General features: G+C 42.4%; 1 protein-coding gene across 3 annotated transcripts in view; it reads right to left on the bottom strand.

Annotated features, from left to right (window-relative positions):
- far1 (fatty acyl CoA reductase 1) overlaps nucleotides 1–19517 on the bottom strand; it is a 114225-nt gene that overhangs the window by 66614 nt on the left and 28094 nt on the right. The window contains exon 1 of one of the 3 annotated variants that reach the window (XM_052029078.1): nucleotides 13063–13176. The exons of the other annotated variants lie outside the window; for them this stretch is intronic. The gene's annotated coding sequence lies outside the window, so the exon portion shown is untranslated. Of the gene's footprint in view, nucleotides 1–13062; nucleotides 13177–19517 lie in introns of those variants that run through there. 3 annotated transcript variants of the gene reach the window in all.

The following is a 19517-nucleotide window of genomic DNA, read 5'->3' as shown; positions in this document are numbered from 1 at the left end:
TTTTTTAGGAAAGCTTAACAACTTCACAAGTCAGAAGAATATGCTGACAAAGTTAGATGAGTGAGGCTTTTTTTTGGAGTACAAACAGCAGTACAGACTTGTTGGTCTGAATTACTTGTTTCTGTGCTATACTTTCCATGCTAAACATCTTAATCTGCTGGTAACTGAAGTAACCAGCATTTTGTTTTGGATTTCCAGCATCTGCAGTTCTTTTGATTTTCATAAACCCTTCCATTGCCAGATTTGCCAACATTCATGCATTAGTGAGTGCGGCCCAGCATGGAATAAACAGTGCCCTTTATGCAACTGTGTCATTAATGTGCCAAATGCTAATTAAACCATGATGAAAGTGTTCTGATAATAAGATCCCAAGACGTCAGGCCAATAACCAAGATGATCTTCAAGGTTCAAGAAACATTATTTATTGCAATCATTAAATCTCTTTACATGTGCACAACTTAAATCGTGCAAATCAGCTATTCTGCCTTTCGAGATATGACCTCTGGAAAGCTATCAGGAATGCCAAGAGACAATACCAGTTCAAGAGACAATACCAGTCCGAGACCAGCCGTCAGTTGTGGCAGGGCTTACATGCTATAACAGGCTACAAAATGAAGTCAGGCAGCATAGTCAACAACAGCGCACCCCTCCCTGATGAGCTTAACGCATTCTATGCATGTTTTGAACAGAAGGGGAGTGGATTTGTCACCACCCACCCTGACAGCCTCCAATGCAACTGAACCCGTGGTCACTGTCGAGGACACAAGATCAGTCTTCCGGAGAGTGAACCCGAGGAAAGCATCTGGCCCGGATGGTGTCCCTGGCCGTGTGCTCAGATTTTGTGCTGATCAGCTGACTGGGGTATTTGCAGACATATTTAACTTCTCCCTGTTTCAATATGAGGTCCCCAGCTGTTTTAAGACCACCATCATCATCCCGGTACCTAAGAAAAATAAGGTAACATGCCTTAATGACTACCGACCAGTGGCTCTGACATCCACCATCATGAAGTGCTTCAAGAGGCTGGTCATGGCTCGCGTCAACTCCAGCCTCCCAGACAACCTCAACCCACTGCAATTCATCTACTGCAGAAACAGGCCTACAGTGGACACCATCTCCCTGGCCCTACACTCATCTCTGGAGCATCTGGACAGTAAAGGCACCTACATTAGACTATTGTTTATTGACTACAGCTTCAATACTATAATTCCATGCAAACTCATCACCAAACTCTGAGACCTGGGGCTCAACACCTCCCTCTGCAAATGGATCCTCGACTTTTTGACCAACAGACCGCAAATCAGTGAGGATAGGCAGCAATACCTCCAGCACGATTATCCTCAACACTGCTGCCCCACAAGGCTGTGTCCTATATACTCATGACTGCGTGGACAGATTCTGCTCTGACTCCATCTAAAGGTTTGCAGATGATACCACTATTGTAGGCCGTATCTCAAATAACAATGAGTCGGGGTACAGGAAAGAGATATACAGCTTAGTGACATGGTGTCATGATAACCACCTCAATGTCAGCAAAACAAAAGAGCTGGTCATTGACTTCAGGAAAGGGGGCAGTGTACATGCACCTGTCTACATCAATGGTGCTGAGGTCGAGAGGGTTGAGAGCTTCAAGTTCCTGGGAGTGAACATCACCAACAGCCTGTCCTGGTCAACAAAGTAGACGCCACGACCAAGAAAGCTCACCAGCGCCTCTATTTCCTCAGGAGGCTACAGAGATTTGGCATGTCCCCTTTGACGCTCACCAACATTTATCGATGCACCATAGAATGCACCATGGCTTGCTATGGCAACTGCTCTGCCTGGGACAAGAAACTGCAGAGAGTTGTGGACATAGCTCAACACATCACGGAAACCAGCCTCCCCTCCATAGACTCTGTCTATACCTCTCGCTGCCTTGGTGAAGCAGCCAGCATAATCAAAGACCCCACCCACCTGGGTCATTCTCTCTGATCTCCTCTCCCATCAGGCAGAAGATACAGGAGCCTGAGGGCACGTACCACTAGGCTCAAGGACAGCTTCTACCCCACTGTGATAAGACTACTGAATGGTTCCCTTATACGATGAGATGGACTCTTGACCTCACAATCCACCTTGTTATGACCTTGCACCTTATTGTCTACCTGCAATGCACTTCCCTGTAGCTGTGACGCTGTATTCTGTTATCGTTTTTACCCTGTACCTCAATGCACTGTGTAATGAATTGACCTGTACGAACGGTGTGCAAGTTTTTCCACTGTACCTCGGTACAAGTGACAATAATAAACCAATACATAGTGATATAGATAGGGTGATGAAGCTTGCCTACATTAGCCAGGGCATAGAATATAAGAGCAGGGAGGTATTTGTACAACTTTATACACTGGTGAGGCCACAGCTGGAATACTGTGTGCTGTTCCAGCTGCCACACTACAGGAAGGACATGATTACACTGAACAGGATGCAGAAGACCCTATCATTTTCCTTCCCTATCACAACAACCTTTGTGATATAAATCATAGTTATACAGCACAGAGTCAGGCCCTTCAGCCCGACTCATCCACACCAACCAAGGTCTCTTCCTGATTCCTCCATCTGACTGACCTGCCATCCCAAGAACCAATCTGGCAAATTTTCACTGCACCTCCTCTATGACAAGAACGTCCAATTCTTAAGAAAGGAGACTGAAGTTACACGCAATACTTAAAGGTGTGGTCCCACCAAGGCTCTCGAAATGTGTAACAAGACACCTTTACTCTTGTTTTCAAATCCTCTTGCAATGAAGGCCAACATACCGTTTGCCTGTCACACCTGCATGCTCATTTTTAGCGACTCGAGTACAAGGACACCCTACATCAGTGTGTATAGCTGTGCTTGCCACACTGCAGATGGACGTGATCGCACTGGAGAGGATGCAGAGGAGATTCACCAGAAACGGAGAATTTCAGATACGAGACTGGAAAGGCTGGGTTTGGCTTCCTTGGAGCAAAGGCCACCAAGCCGGTGGGGGGGGGGGGGGGGGGGGGGGGGTTGGCTGGTGGTGGTGGTGGTGGTGGGGCGGTGGGAACCTAATAGAGTTATACAAAATTTCAAGGAATAAAGATAAAGTAGCTGGTAGGAAACTTTTCTTCATAGCAGAGAAATCCAAAACTAGGTCCAAGATTTAGGGCAAGGTGTTTTGAGGAGGAATAATTTCATCCAAAGGGTGATTGAAATCTGTAACGCACTGCCTGAGTGAGTATTGGAGGCAGAGGCTCTCACCTTGTTTAAAAATCTAGACATGCACTTGAATCATCAAGGCACAGTGGGCTACGGATAAAGTGATGGTAAATGGGATTAATATAAATGAGTACTTAATGGTCGGCATAGACATGTTGGACAAAAGGGCCTGTTTCTGTACGTTATGACCATCAGCATTTAAACACTATTTGCACCTTTTATCAAAGCAACATTTTTCTCCCCCACACTCATCTCCTGCCATTTTATAGCCCACTCAACTTGTTTTGCATCCTCTTGAAGCCATCCCCATCATTATTCACATTCCCACTTATGTTTGTGTCAACGGCAAACTTGGAACTGTTGCATGTGAAAAATAGCAATCCCCGCTTGTTGCTGCCTGGCAACCTGAGAAGAGCCATCTACTCCTGAAAGTCTGTTTTCTATCTGCTCACCAACTCTCATTCTCGAGTTCCACGTGCTCTCACCTTGTTCACCAACCTCTCATAATAACAAGACACACTGATCCCCTCAGGTGCATGATGATCCAATAGCACAATTTAAAGGGTAGTGTGGTTCACAGTGTCCTTGACTTATGACAGCTTCTACCCACTGTGATAAGACTATTGAACGGTTCTCTTATACGATGAGATGGACTATGACCTCACGATCTACCTTGTTGTGACCTTGCACCTTATTGCACTGCACTTTCTCTGTAGCTGTGACACTTTACTCTGTACTGTTATTGTTTTTACCTGTACTACGTCAATGCACTCTGTACTAATTCAATGTACCTGCACTGTGTAATGAATTGACCTGTACGATCGGTATACAAGTTTTTCACTGTACCTTGCTACAAGTGACAATAACAAACCAATACCCCTCCGTTAGCCAACATACCAATTGCCAATTCTCAACTACATTACTATTTGTGGGAGCTTGCTGTGCATAAAATGGTTACCATGATTCAAAGATCACACTGGTGACTACACAAAAATATATTCAAATTTTCCACCTCAGCTGAGTGACTTTCGTAGCCATTTCCGGTTTGGAGCCATGCGCAGGTCAGACCAGATCAGGCTGGCTGATTTCTTTCTCTCAAGGACACAGGTCTTTGTTTTTGGCATAAAGCACACAATGCTCCTTACGATTTGTTGCAAGCACATGGGTTTTTGAAAAGACCATTTGCTAACTTCACGGCTCGCCATTTCAAATTTTTTAGCTCTCCCATCTACCAGGAAGGGACAGGAATTTTGTGTTGCTGAATCAAAAATCCAGGCCTCTCAATATTTTCATTTAAAGCTGTGGAAAGTCCTATGTAAATCATCTCCCAGTCTCTGTCACCATCTCCACCCCTCCCTCCCCAACCTGGCTCTGTCTGCCCATCAACCCTTCCTCACCTGGATCCACCAATCATGTGCCACACACCTAATGTCTTTATAACTGGCCATCTCCCCTTGACACTCAGCCCTGATGCAGGGTCTCGACCTGAAACGTCGACTATCCCTTTGCCTCCACGGATGCTGCCTGACCCGCTGAGTTCCTCCACCAATTTGTTTCTTGCATTCTAAGTGCAGACTATTCTTTACACTAACATTTTTTAAATGTTTTCAATTAATTTTTAACATAGATAGCAGCCAAAGAATTAGGCAAATTTTATCGTAGCCATCCAGAAAAAGTGCGAAAGACAAACCGCCAATCTGCAAACTTCCTTACCACATCATTAATTTCCCGCATCTGCAGTTTTTTTTTGATTTTCATTAATTAATTCCTAACTGACCTCTATTTCTGGTTAGCAGAGCCAACAATATAGATCATTAGAGATTAATCACTGATGCGGAGGAGAAAATCACAGATTGGCAGATGTTAATAAATTCTTGCACTTTTTGTTTTGCACACCAATGGTGATAAGTGTGTTAAATGTAGGGAGACAACACAGCCATTAGGGTCAGGTAAGATTTGCCTACACTGCTGCAAAATCTACACATTCTAACCAGTAAGCTAAAAAAGTAGAGGTGTATAAGATGATGAAAGGCATTGATCGTGTGGATAGTCAGAGGCTTTTTCCCAGGGCTGAAATGGTTGCCACAAGAGGACACAGGTTTAAGGTGCTGGGGAGCAGGTACAGAAGAGATGTCGGGGTAAGTTTTTTTACTCAGAGAGTGGTGAGTGCGTGGAATGGGCTGCCGGCAACGGTGGTGCAGGCGGATACGATAGGGTCTTTTAAGAGACTGTTGGATAGGTACATGGAGCTTAGAAAAATAGAGGGCTATGGCTAAGCCTAGTAATTTCTAAGGTAGGGACGTGTTTGGCACAACTTTGTGGGCTGAAGGGCCTGTACTGTGCTGTAGGTTTTCTATGTTCTAAAATAGCTTCAAGACCATTATGCCATACCTTACAAGGTCAAAAATGCCATTACTAAAGTACGAGGTTGTTTGAAATTCAGCTGAAAAGGCACACTTAAAAACTGGAGAGCACACTACAGTCAGCGTGCAAAACTAATGTTATTCAAGGATGAAGGTGAAAACAGTGACAAGAACAAGCACACAATAAGAACCCACAGAACTGGAGCTGAAGCAGGGGGAGAAGAGGAGAAGGCTCAGGGTATACGACTACCATACACAGGTGCAACAAGAAACTGGGAAGGCAAGCATTTTTGGTCTTTATTGTAAAAGGATTTGAGTGCAAGAGTCAGCTTGTGCCAGTTAAATTGGGTCCTGATGAGACAACATCTGGAATATTGTGGACAGTTCTGCTCTCCATACATAGGGAAGGATATACTCATGATGGAAGAGTGGGCAATGAAGAACTGGTTTCTGGAAATGACAGGTTTGTTTTAAGAGGTTAAGCAGATTGGGGCTATATTGTCTTGAGATTAGAAGAATGCAATGTGATCTTACTAAAATGTACAATATTCTTCCAGGGCTTGACAGGGTAGATGCAAGAATGATGTTTCCCTTCACTTAGGAAGTCTAGAGTCAGGGATCAGCTATTCAGAACTAAGGCGAGAAGAAATTTCTTCACGCAGTGACAGTGAACCTTAGGAATTCACAGCCCTCTTGGGTGGAGAGGACTCAGTCACATTCAAGACAGAGACTGACAGATTTTTTTTGTTAGGTATTGGGGGGGGGGGGGGGTCAAAGGATATGGGATAAATGCAAGAAAAGTAGCACCATACAGCCTACTCCTGCTTCTAGTTCTCATGTTTTCTGTTAATATGCAGTTGCTCAAACAGTTTAGGGACTTGAGAAGTTCCTGCTAGCCAGCTATTGAAAGTGTATCATTATTATAAAGACTTTTTGCATTAACTGTGTGCTAAATATGACCTGGATTTTAACAACAAGGCTTAGAGTGAGGTTTCTTCTTGTATTTAATATACTGATTGCAAGTGTACAGCAGTGATATCTGACCCTTGGTCACAACTTGGCACTGCAGAGATAAAAGATAGGGTTTAAAGATTCTTGAAAAGGTATTTTTCTGTTGTATTTTCTTCACTTTGCAAGGCAACCTATTTACTACTGGCAAAATATTGAGGTCAAAAAAATTCCCTTGTGTTTAAACCAGATCATGTTCAGGAAAAGGTTGAGAAGTGCTGCTGCAAAGCAAGTTTAGCTCTGCAGCTGATGTACTGGCTTGCAAATAATCACTGGCATAACTTAGAAAATTACTTAACTCCCAATGTTGGAAATGGAAAGGCTGAGTTTCTTATCCAATCACAAAGCAAACAGGAACATAGATGAAAAATCATGCTGGCAGAAGTTTACTGTGACTTGCTTTGTACATTAATCTACCGTTAGCTTAAATTTCAACTATAAAAAGCCAAACGAATATGGCAATAATACTATCCAATAAGGATACTACATATGCATCAACATGGTAAGATTAAGACCTCAAAACACGAACACTGATAAAAACTTCGGGATGGGAGAATGAAATAAAAATTGAAGCATCCTGCAGGATTCACTAAAGCTTGAAAAATTTATTCATGCAATAATCAGTCTTGGAGATTAAGACTGAACCTTGAAACCACTGCTAGGGTTACAACGAAATAACTATTTCCCTGCACCTGTTAAAATGTATAGCTGCAACGGGTGCCAAAATGGAATTATACTTAAAGGCGAAAGCCACCACCTTTGAAATAAATCAGTGCCCATCAATGGGAGAACAAAAAAAAATTCTACGTCAATGCACTGAGCAGGGGACTGACTACAGATAGTCAGACACATCACCTTGCCAACATTCCCTTCAAGTTACTTTTCATAGCCATTTAACCAAAGCACTTTCCTTCTCCTGTCCCTCCAGTGATGTAGTCCTGACCAACACAATTCTTTTCCTCATGAATGGACTTTGTTCGCTTTGAAAAATTCTAATTGGTCAAATGGGATCTACCCTTAACAAAACCATGCTCTCTTTGATTAATTCCTGCCTTTTCAAAATGTAAATCAACCATGCCCCATGGATTTTTTTTTCCATTGGCTTCCCTACCACTGATATTAGACGTTGGCCTGTAATTACCTGGCTTACCCCCACTGCCATTTGTTAATAAAAAGGTAATTTGCCCTCCTCCATTCATCTGGCACCTCATCTGCCCAGCGAGAATTTAAAAATCCATGTCTGACCCAGCAGTCTCCTCCCTTGGCTCCCACAGCAGCATGGGATACATCCAGCCCTGGGGATTTATCCACCTTTAAGCATATTAAGACTAATACGTCCATTTTAATGCCAACATGTTCTGGAATTTCACTGACCCTCCAACTGCAATGTTCTTCTCCTTAGTGAATGCAGATGTGATGCATTCATTTAAGATATCACCCATGCCTTCTGACTCCAATCTTTCCCTGGTTACCTACTTGTCTCAAATAAACTTATACAAAGCTTTGGAATTTTCTTAATCTTGTCCACCAATGATATTTCCTGCCCATTCTTTGCCTTCCTAATTTCATTTTTAAGAGCTGTCCTGCACTTTCTATTCTCCTTTTGGCCTTCCCCCCACCCCCCTCAGTTCCCAATACCTCCACGTTTCCCTTCTTATCTAATCTTCAATATCCTTTGACATCCAGGGCTCCTTGGACTGATTGCCCTTGCCCTTCATCCTATCAGCGACACATTGGTGCCAAACACTCAATATTTTACTTTGGAATGGCTCCTCCTGGTCAGATGTAGACTCTCAGTAACTGCTCCCAGTCTACTTTTGCCAGGTCCTGCCTTATGATATTGAAATCCCAATTAAGGACCTTAATCTCTTGGCCATCCCGATTATTTTCTCTTAACTACCTTGAAACTTAGAGTTACGGTCACTATCTCCCAAATGCTCTCCCGCTATCACTTCAAGATTAACATGCCATAAGATTAGGTTCTGTATTCCACTTCTCCAGTAGTGTTATCTATATACTGCCTCAGTGAGTTCCCCTGGACGCACTCTAAAGCAAGTGCCGTTTAGCTTTGCATCCCTTCCTCATGCCTATCAAGCTTTGTATGCTCTCCCTACTGGGCTTTCCTTCTACATTTGATTGGAAACTTCTCTCCCCTCTTCCCCCACCACCCAAATGCATATCAACTCTGTTTCATTTTCCTCCCCAACAACACTAGCAAATTTCACTGCTAGCATGTTAGATCTGTTCCAGCTTACCCAGAAGGTCTCAGTGATCTAAATATCTAAAGCCCTCACTCCTACACTAGCTTTTTGGCCAGTCATTTGCTAATGTGAGATTATCATGGATGGGTACTTGATGGTTGGCATAGACACAGGCGAAGAGGTCCATTCCTGTGCTGTACATCTATGACCATGAACTCTCCTCCAATTCTTAGACTCGCTTGGATATGGCAACACAACCTTAAGAGATCCTGCTCTTTTAGCCTGCTGCCTACCTCCCTAAATTCATATTTCAGGATCTCCATCTCTCTTCTAACCTATGCTGTTTGTATGAATGTAAACAATGACCACCAGCTGTTTACCCACCCCCTTTAAAATGCCCTGCAACATCCTTGACTCTGGCATCAGGAAGGCAACACACCATTCTAGATTCACGTATTCAAAGTATTCTTGCAGCAATCTCTTTTACAATCTAACTCCAGCAAACTACCAAAGACTTTTCTGTTAATGAACAAAAGAATGCAAGTTGATAGGTTGATGGAAACAGAATTAGGGTATGTATTTTCACTGAAATATACTCCAAACACTGAGTCACTGTGATACCAGTTATTTAATTCCACTGGCACAGTAACCATATCAAAATGCTCCTGCTCTTTAACACAGTTCTAACTGCAACTTTTACTCTTATTACCGACGGCAGAGTAGCAGAACTCTTTCATATATCTTTCTTTATCTCAAGAGCAGGACACCGTACTAATGCCAGTAAAATCCGATAAGCGCACGCCTTGAGCCAAATGTAATCGCCCTGATCTGCTGATCTGACAAACTCTGCTGCTGAATCAATAGGCAACGCCTGCTGTCCATCATGTGGTTCAGCAAGCTTTACAGTTTGTAAGTGAATTAAATACTGTTCAGTAATAGATCAGCAAATGGCTCCATGTTACTGTCATCAGATTTTAGAGAAACGCCAGAAGATTTTAAACGGCTAGGCACTGACCATCATTCATGGATTCCCTAGAACTTGAGGTTAGGGAGTGATATATTCAGATTCCAGGCATCATTTGGAGAAACTACTTCTACTGGTTGGACTGTCCAAGCCCACGGGACACGATTTAAAAAAGAAATGGATCTTTGAGACCTGAAATTACTGAACACTTCTACCCACAGAGCATGGGAGAATTCCCACAAACATCAACTAATGCCAGGTTAAATTGTTAATTTTAAATCAGATTTAGTTTTTTTTTGTTAATCAAAACGTATTAAGGCATCTAACGAAATAGTGGATAGATGGAGACTGGTCACAGATCAACCATGTCATATGACACAGAGAGAGTTTTATCAGCAAAGGTCTCATATTCCCACACCCCAATATTTGGGTAGTTTCCAGAATAATTAAAGATAACTGACTTCTGTATTTAAAAAAAAATGGACTGCAAATTATCAAAAGGTTAGAACACCAATAAACAGTTCAAGCTATAAACGAAATTAGGACAAGGGCCTTTTTCTGGTGATCAAGGGTGGCCCACAGCATGGCTCCATCTTCCTTCCTTCAAACTGACAGGTTTCTCTACCACCAAACTTTTGATGCTTAGGTCCTCTATTCTGTTGTAACAAGATAAGAATGGTGATGTAGGTAGATTAAACTAGGTTATCGTCTAATCTTTTCCTGCTCTCCATCCCAACACAGACTTCCCTTTTCTCTAGCTCTGTCTGTCTGTAGCTTGTGCTTGGGTGTCTGTCACTCAGACAACGAATGGGACAGAATGTAACAATTACCAAACAAAACTTAAGGCCGGTGAAGGACTAAGCAAACGGCAGTTGGTTACGAGCCAGTCTGTTCTGAGAGATGGTGGAAACGCCATTTTGAATGGATGAACAATATCTCTTCTTTCCCTCAGATGAAAGGAAGTCAGGTTGAGATCCCCAAATCCAGAGTGAAGGTGATTAGCACTTCATAGCATCCATTATTGTAATGCAAACAATTCCGAAGACACCATTGGGGCAGGGTGAAGAAGGGGAAAAGCACCCATGGCCTACCAGCAATCCTCACACAGCTCACCAGCCAGACTAAAGTCACTTAACAAAACTTATCAACAGAACTTACAAGCACCAAGACCTGTGAGACCTTCATGCACAAGCAGAGTCTCAGCTCCACCACACACCTCCCTTCAGGTGCCTGCTACAAGGGCATCAACCGTATATTTTCAGAATGTGCATTTGCAAGGATGGCTTCATTGGTTTATAAAGGTGGTGGTTTTACTGAGCATCGAGAACAATTCTAATGCACTGGACACAGTTCTCCACGGAAGCCTGTTCCCAGGAAGCACAGCAACTGCAACTGAATGACAATCAATGCTGTGAAGGATGCCTTTTATTCTGCATCAAACTAGGTCTTCCAATGACCATATGTTTATAGACAGGCATATAAGGTCTTGGGATATATGCTGTAAACCCAAAGTCGAGTTTATTGTCACATAACACAAGTACATGCAAGAAAAACTAACTTGCAGCAGCAACACAGGCACATACCATTGGATACACAATGGGAAGTGTAGATGGGGTCAATAGAGGGGAGGCTGGTTGGCGTGATGGACTGCACTGTGTTCACAACTCTGCAATTTCTTGCAGTCTTAGGCAGAGCAGTTGCCATACCAAGTTGTGATGCATTCTATGCCAGTGTCCTATATAGTTTTAGTAAGACGGACACAATAACATGGTGCATAACATGGAGAAAGTTTGGTTTATGGCTCTCAGTTGCACACCAAAGAGGAGGGTGAAAAATCTTGACTATTTGTTTCAGAAGTTATTTATAAAGACCTGAGTATTGTATGTTGCCAAAGTGATCGGCACAGCATTTTGAGAATAGCAACAATGAATTACTACATGCATCTAAAATTATTTTTCAAAAAATCTACCAGATTGCTGTGTACAGTTTTGGTCACACTGTTATAGCAAAGATGTGGTTAAACAGGAAAGAGTGCAGAAAATATTTAACAAAGATGTTGCCAGGACTCTGAGTCATAGGGAGAGGTTGGCCAGGCTAGGTCTTTATTCCTTGGAACATAGGAGAATGAGGGGTGACCTTATAGAAATGTTTAAAATTATGAGAGGCATAGATAAGGTGGATGGTAACAGTCTTTTCCCCAGGGTAGGGGAGTCCAAAACTAGGGGCATAGGTTTAGGGTGAGAGGGGAAAGACTTAAAGGGGACTTGAGGGGCAACTTTTTCCACACAGAGGGCGGTGAGCATACGGAACAAGCTGCCAGAGGAAGTGGGTGAGACAGGTACAACAGTATCATTTAAGCACTTGGATAGGTACATGGAGGGGCGGGGCTTAGAGGGAGACAGGCCAAACACAGGAGATTGGGACTAGCTGGGTGGACACTGTGGTCAGCATGGACTGGTTGGGCCAAAGAGCCTGTATCCGTGCTGTATTGCTCTACAAGTCTAGATCCTAGTCATCAACCGGACAGATATTCTCTCTCAAGAGGGTTCACAGCTCTTTACCTTCAACTATAACATGCAGAAGAATGTTTTCATCTTAGGACAGGTACCATCTACTTGAACTATATCGCAGTTCAACTTATAAATTCAGAAGGTAAATACATTCTTCAATCACAGTTGAGTTTATGATGGCAAAAGGAAGCAGAATCATTTTTATTCTGCACTTACTCGCTTTATAAATACAAGTGACTTTGTGCCATGTCTACTATTCCATGCTGACTTTCAATCTTTGAGAATCCATCCATTGGAACAGCTGTTACTGTACAATATTCTATGAATTCAATTGAAAGTAACATAACCTGAAGTCTCAGAGCGAAGATGCTTTCTGTACTGCATATGAAATATAATACAAATAGTCAATGAAAGCTGTCCACTCGCAATGTTAATAAGCCACATTTAATATGCAAAGTTTCACAAATATTTGCCTTTAGACCCGATCGACAGCAGTAAATGGCATCGTAAAGGATGTTACAAATGTCTCATTTCTAGCTGGTTTACAATGACATTCAACTTGGCCTCCATCTCACCACCACCTTCCCCGAAAAATGCCAGGAGATTCGCCAACAATTGTTAAACACGCAAAAACAAACTGTCCAGGAACAGTAATTAACCCCAACCCAAGGATGGTCCAATTTACAATAGTCAGAGAACATCGTCACCACTGTAAGCTAGTTAGTAGGGGAGAAAACAAACCAGGACTAAAGTCAAAAGCAGAGCAAATAAAACAATACTAAAAGGTTACTGCTCTTAACTTGAAAATTCGAAGTCCACCTTCATGCTCTATTATTCATACGCCAGCGTGGTTTCAGCAGCTTTTGTTGTCTAAAATATTCATGACCGTGCTGTAATCGTACAACCGAATACAGAAAACTGAGTCTGCCCTCGTACATCAGGATTTGCTCCGTGAAAATGCAGCAAATGAAGGGTGGTTACGCAATACAAAGTGACAACAGCTATATATTACAAAATTCATCCGTAAAGTCAACACCATTTACTTACTCCAGGTGTGATTGATACGAATTACCCCACCAAAACCATTTTCATCCCAGCTACAACCTCAGGGGTTATGTGCAGTCAACGGTAACTTGAATTTGTGACCTTCAATACAAACCCCAGGTCCCTAAACACAGATCACTCCAGCTGTGTGGGGAATACAACAGCTGCCATAAAACATAATTTTTCCTTGTTAACAAAAGAGAAAATCTACCAATTTACTTAGCAACATCGCATGAAATGTGCTAGCAATCTTTGGCAATGTTGGAGTACAGAAAACAAATGTTTCTTTAGGAACCTGTGATATTCAGTGCTGCAAATAGATTAACACAAAGAACAAAAAAAACTGCAGTATAATCTTAAAAACAATTGATTTAATTTACAAATCAATTGAATTCACTACTGTGCGGTTAACCACAATGCATGAAGATCAAAGGATTTCCAGTCAATCTGTCAGCTTCCAGGCTATCAAATGTTGAGTATTAATAGAAACCTGTAGAAATGCAGTAGAGCTGGAGGAGAAATCCACATTAGATTGGCTGTAGGAGACACGGGAGACTTCAGATGCTGGGAATCTGGAGCAACACACAAAGGAGCTGGAGGAACTCGGCGGATCAGGCAGTATCTGTGGAGGGAAATGGACAGTCGACGTTTCGGGTCGAGACCCTTCATCAGGACTGGAAAGAGGGGAGATAGTCAGTTTAAAAAGGTGGGGGGGGGGTGGAGGAGAGGTGGAGCAAGAGCTGGCGGATGATAGGTGGATCCAGGTGAGGGGGATGATAGGCAGATGGAGAGTGGGAATGATGCAAGAAGCTGGGAGGTGATAGGTAGAAATGACAAAGGGCTGAAGGAGGAGGAATCTTACAGAACAGGACAGTGGAATATGGAATAAAGGGAAAGGTGAGGAGGGGAACCAGTGGGAGGAATGTGTGGGTGATGGGCAGATCTCGGTATGTTTTCATATCTATGAGCTATCTTGATAAACTCCAGGAATAGCTGTCTTAACAGACTTCAGACAAAAGGGAGAAACCACGAGAAACAAAAGATCAACAAATGTAATAGATCTTCAAAGTTGTGTAACACTAGGAGCGACTATTGCATGGATAATAGGGAATAAAATGAACTTAAGCGCAAATTAAATATACTCGAAAGGTAGAAGGGAGGAGAATTTTATATGGTGGTTGTTGGGGCCTGTAATTCTCTACAATAGGAATGTCTCATATTTAAAGGCAGGGCCAGACTAGAATATGTGCCAAGCCCAATTGAGTGGGTCTTGTGATTATGCAAAAGTTAGAACCTTGATGCAACACAAAAGGTGCCAATCTCCCTTGTAGAAAAGCAGCACCACTCGAAAACTGCAACAAAATGTCCACAACTTGCCAAACCCCCAGCTTCCAAATTCAAGACACCTCGCATACACATTTTCTAAACACATCTATTTATTCACCAATTAAGGCCCCTTCCTTCCCCCACTCCTACCCAAAACTTCAGCCTTGGTGTCTGAACTGGACCACCAAATGGGCCCCAAAAATTACTGCAACTCAATTGGTTCAAAGCCTTCTAGGCAAGGAGCAAACTTTTCCCATTTTAAGTCTGCTCTGTTTACGAAGAGCAGGCAAGCCATTTTGCTACCAACATTACTGAAACTTCATGCACAAAACCACTGCTGATGTGAACGAATCCTGTTTGGAACTAGATTTTTGCATAAATTGGATTAAAAAAAAATTCTCAGAGGCCAGCCAGATAGGAGGATTGCTGGTCAGTCCTGGCCTATCAGAAGCAAAATCCACCATATATTTTCAAGTCAATTTTGCTTCCATTGGCACGAGTCCAGGGGTTGGGTGTGGTAGGTGGCACTGGTGCCAAGGTTGAAGTGCAAAGCTGTTTGAAAGACCGAAGTGTAAAGTTCCAAATATCCACCCTCTCCCATGGAAACTTGGCCAAATGAGTAACAGTCACCTCCCAGTTAGCACCCTGGAGAATGAAGTACTAAATTGAGACCAGTGAAAAAGCACTAGGAGAATGCTCCACTGTTGGAACCCATTTTTCCGGATGTCGCTGAGGAGGTCCTATCTGTTCTCTCAGGTTGATTGTAAAAGACATCACAGATCTTTCAAAAGATAAAAAAAAATACTACTAGTAGTACCTGGGTCTTCAAGTTCTTTGGGATACCCTGAACTCACTACAGAACTATTTATTTTTATTGAATCACCACTTTGGAATCTAGATCTGAGATATTTGCTCAATAAACCAATACAAATATTTGCTCTATAAACCAATACAAATAAATGGATCCATTGGTTGGAAAATGTTTAGATCAATCATTCCAGCTATGCTTTTAGTTTGCAGGGCAGTCAGGCACAAAACGAGTTGTATCCACACTTTCATACGATAATACTGAAGTGAAATTTTCAAAACATCTGCTCAAATGAAGAGATAAAAACCAGAATGATGACTCCAGATCCTTTCCTTCCAAACAATGGATTGGATATTTTTTCCAAAGCTTGCAGGATTTTTATTGCTCCATAATTCTAAATTCAAGTACATACTCTCTTTTGCCAACCACATTCAACCTGTAATGCTACATGGGGAATACCAGGCATCAATCACATATATGTCAGTTAATGAGAGAGACTGCTCACTCCCCATATCTAGTCCCAGCAGACCACTGAATAAATCCTATCACCACAGCGGGTAGAAACACAAGAGACTGCAGAAGCTGTAATCTGCACCCACATCCCACTGTCGAATAATAAAATACAAACATTTCTCCACCCCATATTCAGCAATTCCAGTGTTTTCCTGGGACTGACCACTCTTCATAAACCCCATCAATTAAGCACATGATGCTCATAAACCTGTCCTCAATGACCTGTCAGCTTCCAGCTACCTCACAATTTAAAATTCTAATACTTCTATTTAATCCCAAAGCAGCCTTGTTCTTCTGTACATCACAATAACCTTCTACAGTTCTACAACCATACAGCCCCAGTCTCTTGTGCATCACCAACCCTTTGTTTCATCGCTGACAATCGTGCATTCAGTAAACCAAATCGCACACACTTAAATGACCTTCCTCGCCTAATTTCCTTAAACTTACCTCTGACTGAGTTGTAGGTCACCTTCTAACATGGAGTGCTAAGCATTTAAACATTCTAAGCATTTAGCTATAAGTTTAGACGGACTTTCGATGATTTCCTCTGGAGTATTGAGGCCGAGGGGAGACCTGATATAAATTTATCAAATGTATCTGTAAGTACAATAGTCAGAGCCCCTTTCCAGGGTAGAAATGCCAAATGCTAGAGGGCAGAGCTTTAAAGCTGAGAGGGAGAAGTTTAAAAAAAATTAATAAACTTTATTTCTGCAGCACAGTAACAGGGCCTTTCAGCCCAATGAGTCCGCACTGCCCACTTAAAGATGTTCAGGACAAGTTGTTTTCTTCGCCCCCCCCCCACACACCACACACACACACACGTGCCAGGAGTGGTGGTAGAAGCAAGCATGATAGTGGAGTTTAAGAGCCATTTGGACATACACATGAACATGAAGGAAGTGGAGGGATGTGGATTATGTGCAAACAGATGAATTACTTCATTTGGCATCATAATCAGCACAGACATCATGGGCCAAAGGGCCTGTTCCTGTGCTGTACTGTTCTAATTTCAACAAATTTAGTCCAGCATCACAGAAAAAAGAATCCCAACAATTTCTATTTATGTAGTACCTTTTTCAAAAGCTAAAACCTTACAAGGCTCTGAACCAGAGAAATATCAGTCATATTTTGAAAAGAGACATGAGTGTTATGAATGGTGACCACATGCTTAGCCAGAGAAGGGTTTCAGGAGGATTCAGGTGGACAGAAAAATTCCAGAGCTCAAAACACTTCTACCACTATGCAACCCATGAGTTGAAACATTACTACTTTTGGTGCCTACAGATTCATATTTTAATGATCTCTGGCTAAGAATTTCATCTCCATTCTCTAATGAATGGAGGCCTCCCCTATAAACTTTCTTTATCGAATTCCCTTAACCCTATTCAACCAATAGGACATTACATAATGACTTCAGTATTGAATAAAATCCAAGTTCTGCCTCCAATTGAAAGCCTTACTAAAGTTTTCTAACTCCCTTGGGAAAGAAGCATTTTCTCCAAATGGGGGCATGAGCTACTGGCATTCCTATGTCCTCACACGAATACATCAGAATGGAATGCACAAGTCATTAACAGAGAGCTCAGTCTCAGGCTTGAAGTGTGGCTATTATCCCCCAGAAGGCATCTGCATAGCACCTCACCATCAGAAGAGAGTTTGGATAGGAGACACAAAGAGACTGCAGATGCTGGAGCAACAGATAATCTGCTGGAGCAGCAGCATCTGAAGCGGGGGGGGGGGGGGGGGGGGGGGGAAGCGAAGGAATTGTCAACTTCATTTTGAAGTGAAGCCTTGATGTCTTCAGTCAGGCCGCATTTGAAATGGTGTGTTCAGCTTTGGGCACCCTACTGTAGGAAAGATGCCATTAAAGGACTACATTTTAAGGTTCTTCTGCCACTGGAGAGGGAGGGGTGGGGTCAGGCAAGGAAGCCTCCTAAATACTGTAAATATGGGATTGGGGTAGCACCCCAGGGAGCCACAAGGTGTGGCATCAGTGCTGTTTTTTTTCCATATAAAAAGGTAACACTAATGATTGACCAGTACACTAATGTAAAGGTTTGCACTGTTTTATTGTTGTATATAGTTGGTTTTTTTATGATGAATAAAGTTCATTTGGAATAAAAAAAGATGCCATTAAGCTGGAAAGAGTACAAAGGAGATTTACGAGGATGTTGCTGGGACTCGAAGGACTGGTATTTATGGAGAGAGGTCAAATAGGTTGGGACTACTTTTCCACCCCCCCCCCCCAATTGGTGTATAAAATCATGAGGGGCATAGATATGGTGAATGTGCACAGTCTTTTTCCCAGGGTTGGGGAAATCAAGAACTAGAGGGCATGAGTTTAAGATGAGAAGGGAGAGATTTAATAGGAACCTGAGGGGCAACTTTTTCCACGCAGGACGTGGTCCGGATATGGAACGAGCTGCCAGAGGAAGTGGTTGAGGCAGGTAGATTAACAACATTTAAAAGGTATTTGGACAAGTACACAGATGGTAAGGTTGAGAGGGATACGAGCCAAACACAGGCAAATGGGACTAGCTTACATGGAATCTTGGTCAGCTTGGACGAGTTGGGCCAAAGATCCTGTTTCCGTGCTCTATGACTATGATTTTTCAAGTCAAAACCCTCCATCAGGACTTTGTCTAGGACTGTGGTTAAGGGAGCTGCTCCTGCCAGGAACCTCACAATTAATTACTTAGCTCAGAATTGTGCCTAGAAAGGCTGTTTTGATTCAGATACTGTTGTACCAAAATCTAAACAATTCTCTGTTTTGCTCGAAAATGACTTTAAAACACTTAGAAAATGAAGGTGGCCTGCTCAAGAATGAGACTACAAGTATGAGCAGGTCCAAAGGAATAAGAACATTAGTAAAACCAAAGAATGATTCAGCTACCCAGCCCCTTACTCCAACAATTTGAAAGAACAAACCAATTAGCTACACCCTCTTGACTTCTGCCCCTGTTTATTGTAATGAAATTAGTTAAGAGTGATGGTAGTCTATTTATATTGTTAGTCTTGTTGGGAGTACATCAACTTGTGACAGCCCAAAAGGCAATGACTGAACTTGCATTTCTATAGGCACCTTTCATGATATTAAATTGGTACATAAATTGGCAAAATGGTTTCTTATTGTCACGTGTACCGACGTACAGTGAAAAACTGGTCTTGCATGCTGTCCATACAGATCAATTCATTACAACAGTGTATTGAGGTAGTACAAGGGACAATAACAGAATGCAGAATAGTGTTACAGTTACAGAGAAAGTGCAGGTAGACAATAAGATGCAAAGTCACAACAAGGTAGATTGTGAAGTCAAGAATCCATCTTATCGTTCTAGGAGACCATTCAATAGTCTTATAACAGTGAGATAGATGCCTGGTTGTATGTGCTTTCAGGCTTTTCCATCTTCTGCCCAATGGGAGAGGGGAGAAGAGAGAGGGTCTGTGGTGGGTGGAGTCTTTGATTATGTTGGCCACATTTCCAAGGCAGTGAGAAGTGTAGACAGAGCCCATGGAGGGGAGGCTGGTTTCCGTGATGTGCTGAGCTGTGTCCACAACTCT

The sequence above is a fragment of the Pristis pectinata genome, chromosome 14, assembly GCF_009764475.1.
Source record: "Pristis pectinata isolate sPriPec2 chromosome 14, sPriPec2.1.pri, whole genome shotgun sequence".
Taxonomy (NCBI): Eukaryota; Metazoa; Chordata; class Chondrichthyes; order Rhinopristiformes; family Pristidae; genus Pristis; species Pristis pectinata.
The sequence above is the reverse complement of the archived record's forward strand: the minus strand, read 5'-3'. Positions and strand labels throughout refer to the sequence as shown.